Source organism: Salvia splendens, chromosome 2, assembly GCF_004379255.2.
Source record: "Salvia splendens isolate huo1 chromosome 2, SspV2, whole genome shotgun sequence".
In the NCBI taxonomy this organism is placed as follows: domain Eukaryota; kingdom Viridiplantae; phylum Streptophyta; class Magnoliopsida; order Lamiales; family Lamiaceae; genus Salvia; species Salvia splendens.
In genome coordinates this window covers 30971078-30978643 of record NC_056033.1, presented here as the reverse complement: position 1 = coordinate 30978643, position 7566 = coordinate 30971078, and the positions used below count along the sequence as shown (strand labels likewise).

Genomic DNA, 7566 nt, shown 5'->3' with positions numbered 1-7566 from the left:
TACCTCGTGAGGGTTGAGCTTGTGTCTGCATGCATATGCATTTGGCTATTTTCACTCATGTGGGGGATTGTTGGAATCTTGAATTTAAGATGTCCGGTCAACGAAGTTTGACCAATAATAAATGTGACGAGACATTTAATTTTTGGAAATTAAATGATATAGCGTCAATCTACGTTCCGCTTAGATGACCGTAGTATATTCACTTTCTCAAATTCGATTCCCGGTGAGTGAGAAATAGTGGATAAAAATTGGTCACATTGTAGCTTTTGATAAAGCTATGAGTTGAAAGTGTAGGGAGTAATTAACTAGTGTTAATTATCCCACATAAGAGATGAGACACATCTTTAAATGTGTATTTATTTAGTGATTTATTACACTTATTAATTATCGTTGACTAAGATGGGTGAAAGAGCCCACACGCGCGCGCACGCGCGTCGAGCTGAGCCGTGCCCGCGCCCGCGCCCGCGCCCTTGGACTTGGACTTGGATTTGGATCTTGGCAATTGGTCTTTGGGTGGTCTTTGGGCTTGGTTCTTGGGCTTGTCCCTGGATCCAAACTTAAAATTATCAGTGTCTTGATCAAGTCGTTTCACGAAGTCCACATGTGACGGTTGAACTAGGGCGTGTACAACGTCTAGATTCAACGTCGACCACTCCTGCTTTCAAACTCGTAACGGTCGGCGGTTACAGGCCCGCCATAATGAGCCATGATGACAGCCATCAAGGCTGAGTTGACCCCTGCAGTGGACTAGGCTTATAAATAGGCTAGTCATTCCATGCATCATAATAGAACACTCAAAAAGCATATAGCATCATAAGCTATCTCCCTCTCCTGCATTATTTTTCTGTCGAAAGCTCTGCCCTCTCCTCCATCCAGTTCGCCGGAGCTCTGTTGATTGCGGTGCTGCTTCACCAGAGACGTAGCTGTTCTATCTTTGGGGACGACACGCCAAACCGAGAGCACTATCGGGGTGTATCTCATCTTGCGGAAAGAGACCTCCTCGACTCGGCTAAGTTTTATTTCCAGTTTACAGTTTCGATTTCATTGTAATTTTCAGTTTTAGTTCTTCATTCTTGGGTTATATTACGCCCGATATTGTTTATCTCTTGTAATCCCAGTTTGAAGTAGGATCCCAACAATGCCATCCAGCCTCAGTTGGATGTGACGAATCCCAGAAAAAACGCAGATTTCAGATCGCTGCAAACCGTAAACATTTTCACACCTTTCTGATCCACGCCACCGCAAAAATAGCCATTCATCCCAATGCAACATGGCTTCAATGGACTCTCAAATCTCAGTTTACCTAATCCAAAACCAACTACGTACTCACATTTAATTTATTTAATAAAGAAATAAATTAAAAATGTACCTTGATAGTCTGGATTTTGGTTGAGCACGGTTGTGAAGGAGGTGTAGAGATCGATGATGAAGAAGGTGGAAGTTTGGGAGTCGTTGTTGAGTTTCGCGACTGTTTGCTGCAAGAGAAGGTTGTGGTAAGCCACTGCCTGATTTTGAGTGGTGTTGCATCGTTGGAAAGATGAGTCCACTGTGGTACGAGGAAGGCAGCCCAACGGTTGGAGAGATGTGACCGCAACCTTAGTCGCGCCGAGTTGTTGGACCCGTTTCTGGTTGGCCGACATCAACTTACAACTAATCATTCTCATTTTTTCAGTAGCATCATTTGTAAAAAAAGGAAGTTCTATTCAAATAATATAAAGTAGTAATAAAATGATAATATTGTATTTTCATTAAAGCTATATATGAACATGTGTGCCTATTGATCAGTTCTAATAATAATGTTTATTTTTTATTGTGAAAAAAATGATGATGAGGATATGTGTGGATGGAATCCAATTATAATTAAAATATGGATAACTGAGATTCAGGTACATATATACATATATAATAATAGAGCCACTAGACATGTGCTACCCACTATTTATGATGCTATTTTCCTAAACGATTCTCTTATCATTTCATTAGTGGACTTCGATCACTATTGGCGATCGAAACATAAAAATAAATATAATAATATCTAAAATCGGTGTACACAAAGAGCTTAATCTATTATATAAGTCTTATGAGCCTCTGCTCTTATCACCAATTGGTTTTAAGATGGAACTCATAGATTTCTATCATGGTATCAGAGCGGGTCGCCGACTGTGGGTCATATTTAACTGACCCAGCAGTATGTCTGGGCTGAAACCGAAAAAATGACTGACCCAGCAGTATAACTGGGCAGAAAATTTGGGCCAGTGGTCCAACCGATCGAAAAAAAAATTAGGCCAATTGTCCAATCGATCATAAAAAAGTCCAACCTCTCCAAGATTCACCTTGAAGGGTTTGAGGGAGGGTGTTGGCAATTGAAACATAAAAATGAATATAATAATATCACACATCGGTGTACACAAAAAGCTTAATCCACTATATAAGTCTCATGGGCCTCTCCTCTTATCATTTATTGATTTTTAGATGGAACCCATGGATTTCTATCCATTACAAAAAGTATACTTCTCCACTATTATTACATATATACATAACACATACCTATAAAATTTGTAAGCTCATATTTTCAATCCAATGAAAATGAAATCTAAGTTATCAATAAGAGCTGGCACTCCCCTTTTGAGAAAAGACGTTTATAATTCGAATAGTCTCTCACCCCACAACTTCTCATTTTATTTTAAGGATAGAGGAATCAATAACAACATCCACTATGCTGCCCCCACCGTCCTTTAACAGTCCCTTAAACTACTATTTGAGGGGTCTCACTGTACTTTTTTACTTCATCCCGTAACTAAGGGACGGAGCGTTGCCACACTGTACTTTTTTACTCTATCCCGTAACTAAGGGACAGAACATGCAACGCTCCGTCCCTTAACCGTCTCTTAACCGTCCCTTAAATTACTATTCATTCAATTTCATTTTTTAATTTGTTTCCAACAAATTCAATTAAAAAAACATACTTCATTAAAATTAAAACAACATTACAACTTAAAATTCAAAAAAATAGAAAAAAGACATAATTAAAATCCTAAAAAAAAAATAAAATGACATAATTTAATTTTCTCCTCCAAAGTTTTCCCAAATGTGCTCAATTAGATCATCTTGGAGTTGGGCGTGGGTGCTAGAGTCACGTGTCCTTGCCCGAATAGACAACCGTGCTTGTCTAGACGGATGCGCTCCACTTCGCGGCGGAATATTTGCGGTTGAGCTTCCGGGGGATTCGGGGTCGAACCAATTTCCCGCCTCGGGTCCTTCGTCTTGGACAACCATGTTGTGCAAGATTATGCACGTATACATGATATCAACCATGCTCTCCATGAACCACGAACGAGCCGGGGCTTTGATGATGTTGAAGCGCGCTTGGAGAACCCCGAACGCCCTCTCCACATCCTTGTGAGCAGCCTCCTGCTTCTGCGCAAAAAGAGCTTGCTTTGGGTTTGCAGGCCGACTGCACGTCTTCACGAAGGTCGGCCACTTCGGGTAGATGCCGTCGGCGTGATAGTACCCCATTTTATACAGCCGGTTGTTGGCGACGAAGTTGATGGTCGGCGCTTTACCATCCAAAACTTCGGTAAAGAGGTCGGACTGGTGGAGCAAGTTTACGTCGTTGTTCGAGCCAGGGACCCCGAAGTACGCGTGCCAGATCCAAAGCCGGTAGTCCGCAACGGCCTCGAGTACAACGGGTGGGTGGGTGCCTTTGTGGCCGCTAGTGTAGGACCCCTTCCACGCCACCGGGCAATTCTTCCATTGCCAGTGCATGCAATCGACACTGCTAAGCATCCCGAGGAATCCGTGCACTTGTTCGTGCAGGTCGAGGAGGAACTGACAATCGGGCGTGCTTGGCCTCCGGAGAAATTCGTCGGTGAAGGCTGCCTGGACGCCTTTGCAGAATTTGAGCAAGCACGTGCGCCCAGTGGTGTCTCCGATGTGGAGGTATTCATCGAACATGTCGGCCGTTTGTCCAGTCGCAAGCTGACGAATTGCTGCAGTACATTTCTGCAGCGTCGTGTGGCTGGGACGGCCGACCGCGTCGAACCCTTCTCGGAAGAACCCTTCCCGGGCCGCCAAAGTATTCGCGATGTGGAGAAATAGTTGTTTACTCATGCGGAAACGGCGACGGAAGTAGGTATCTCCCCAAATCGGGTTATCGCAGATGTAGTCGCGTACTAACCTTTTGGCGGCTTCCTCCCGGTTACGATGGATGCACGTCCGGGAGCGTCGTTGGGGCGGCGCGGCTTCCTCCGCATCCCGGCGTCGATCTTCTTCAAGTGATTGTTCCATTATTTGACGCATTTGCTCAAAAGGATTCATTAGTTTGAGTTGATTTGAGATGGAAATTGGAGTGGATATAGAGAGGATTTGAGAGGAATAGATGTGCGTTTGTGTGTGAAATGAGTATGAAATAGGAGTATTTATAGAGTAAAGAAATAAAAAAAATTTAAAAAAATTGAAAAACGGCAAAAACAAAACGGTAACATTACCGTTTGAATTTTTATTTTTTTATTAAAATTCAAATTTAAAAAAATGAATTATTGCGTCATCCGTGACGACGCCCACTCGCGGGCCAGCGAGTGGGCGTCACGCATGCATCGGGAGCTCGCTACGTCGCCTGGGTCCGTGGCGAGACGTCGCGTCCCGCGTCGCGCAACGATGGGCTATGGGACGGCATGGCGACGGGCTGGGGACGGCACGCACCGCTACAACGCGCCCCGCAGCGGAACCGTCCCTCCGGAACGGAACATGGGCTGGCGGCGGCACGCGTAGTGGATGGCCTAAAAGGCACCCAAGTAGTACTCCCTCCGTTCCATAGTAATAGAGTCATTTTGTCATATTTTAGTACATTCTATAGTAATAGAGTGATTTTTATTTTTAGTAAGAGTCAACACATTTCTCCACACCTACTTTACTCTCTCTTACTTTATTCTCTCTTCATCTCTCTTTTTTTTTTCATTTTTAACTTTATTCTCCATTTACTTAACTCATCTAACACAATTTTTCTTAATCTCCGTGCTAAAAAAAACGCATCCATTACTATGGAACGGAGGGAGTAAGTTGTAAGATAAAGTCACCAAAAAAAAAGGAGTATCTTGAATTTGTTGATGAATAAATTAAAAGAAAAATTAATGAATTATTACCTGCATAGTTTTTCCACCTTGAGCAAGAAAAGCACCATAATCGTTGCCGGAGAGGCAAACAAGAACAACAGAGGCCTTCAAATCCGATTTGGTGTAGAGAGAATTTTGCATAAGTTTGTCGAAAAATCCAATCTGAGTGCTCATATTTGGCAATAAATCTCCAAGTGTGTTAAACACACCACTCCCTCCATGCAAAATTCAGCCCATTCTTCCAACTTTTTACCACCCATTTCAAATCCATCCATTCGTACGCTAATGGAGACTTCACTTCCAAGAATTTTGCTGTTCATTTATCCCACAATTGGAACATTAGACACTTACAAAACACGGGTGCGAGCCATTTCTAACTCTTTTTAAATTGTTAATTTGCTAACTCATCAACACAATATATTAAAAATGTCAACACGACGATATTAATATGTCAACACAAATTTAAATGACATACTTATGTCTTTGTGTTGAGATTCAAATATTGACGTCAACCCAAAGACATAAGTATGTCAACTGAATTTGTGTTGACATATTAATGTCATTGTGTTGACATTTTTAATACACTGCATTGATAGGTTAGCAAATTAGCAATTTAAAAATAGTTAGCAATTGACCTCTATGAAACATATACTCCATTTAATTGCACCCTATTTATTCACAATGATATTTTCAATATATTAGCCTGATTCGTTATAATCGTTAATCGCACTTAAGAAGAATATGATGTGGGACAGATGATAAATACTGATTTAATTTAGCGGAAATCGTGTGTAAACTATAATTGCAGGGACAGTGATAATTCGAGAAATACAACGTGATATTAAAGATAATAATTATACAACAATATTTGGTGGGTCAATTATTGAGATCGGGTACAAATACATCAGTAGCAAATTAAGGAAGTAACTACATGAACATGACAGCTATGTGTAGTATTTAAATTATAATCCCAGTGCTAATTAAAAGCATCAACAAAGTTGAGATTCAGATAGCAGCAAAAAATTGAAGTGGTGCATGTGTGTTACACTAATTGATGGTAAAGAGAAACAAATATATATTTAAATTATGTCACTGTTTAACTAAAATAATGGAGGGGTCGAAAATGATTAAGTTAGTCCACCAAACGAAAAAAAGGAAAAGCAAAGGCAAGGCATGTTGGTGAAGAGAAAGCAGAAAATTAAAGATAAAGAGATAAGTGTGGTGTAGTTTTTTAGATAATTAAGTAGTAATAATATGTTACCGATGAAGTCGGTGAGGATGCGGCCGGCGGGTTTTCCCGGGAAGGTGGTACCATAGGGCTGGTTCCATGAGTTCCCTAGTGATTTTCTGACGTTGCCGGTGTCTGCGTACGAGTCTCCAAATACGAATAGCTTTGTCGGTCTGAGACCGGGATGGGAAATCTCGCGGTCCAGAGGCGAAGCTTGGATGCATATGTAGACAGTGGCGGATCTATTGTATATACACAGGGGCAATTGCTCCACCTCAACATTTCATTTATATATATATATATATATAATATTATTATAAAATGTGTATTATGTAATAGCTTCGCCCCCTTAGTATTTTAATAGAAAAATCTTTATTGCCCCACCTTGGAAAAAAACAAAAAGTCAAACATGTATTTTAATTAATATTTAATAAAACTTAGTTGTTTTTTTGAGAGAAAATCAAAAATCATTTTAGTCTTGAAGAAGCCAAACGTGAGTCTCTCTCTGCTATGGAACTTGCAGAGAAAAATGAGAAGAAAGTTATACAAAAGAAATATCACAATCCAAATAGATATTATACAAAGTTCTTGCAAGTTGCGACTTGGCTCTTGGAGGAAACGAAATTCATTCAATCTAAATCCAAACAGAGATTGGCCCGCCGTCCGCCGCTGTTGGATTGTGGGAGTGGAAGAGAAGCTGCTCAGCTGCTGAACTACTGGAGGAGAAGCCGAGAGGCGAGAAGGTATATATATTTAATATAATAAAATGCCATCTCTTTTATATGGTTTAATTGTTGTCTCTAATTTATCATACTTTATCATATTTGTGTACACTGTACAAATACAATCCTAAATTCTTTTAACTTTTCTTGTTCTTCTATTAGAGTGTTAGTTAGTAGTAATATTCATCATTTGAATAAACCTATGACTAAATCAATTTTAAAATCCGATTTTCAAGTGACAGATGGAGAAATTTCTCAAAAGAAAGAATTTAATAGTAGAAGGAATACCATCAATTGGAGAAGGAGCAAGTGATGATCACTCTAAAAGAAGACATGTGGTGAAGTGTTTGTATTAGATGGATATACTAATTGGAAGAAAAAAGAAAAATTCAACGAGCACGTTGGAGGTCCAGATAGTGCCCACAATAGAGCATGGAGAGTTGTGAGGATTTGATGAAGCAACAACAACATATCCAATTTGCTTTTGCAAAGCAATCAACACAAG

General features: G+C 40.4%; 1 pseudogene; it reads right to left on the bottom strand.

Moving 5' to 3' along the window:
* Window positions 1-311: 311 nt before the first annotated feature.
* LOC121778235 lies at window positions 312-6750 on the bottom strand (annotated as a pseudogene).
* Window positions 6751-7566: the final 816 nt, after the last annotated feature.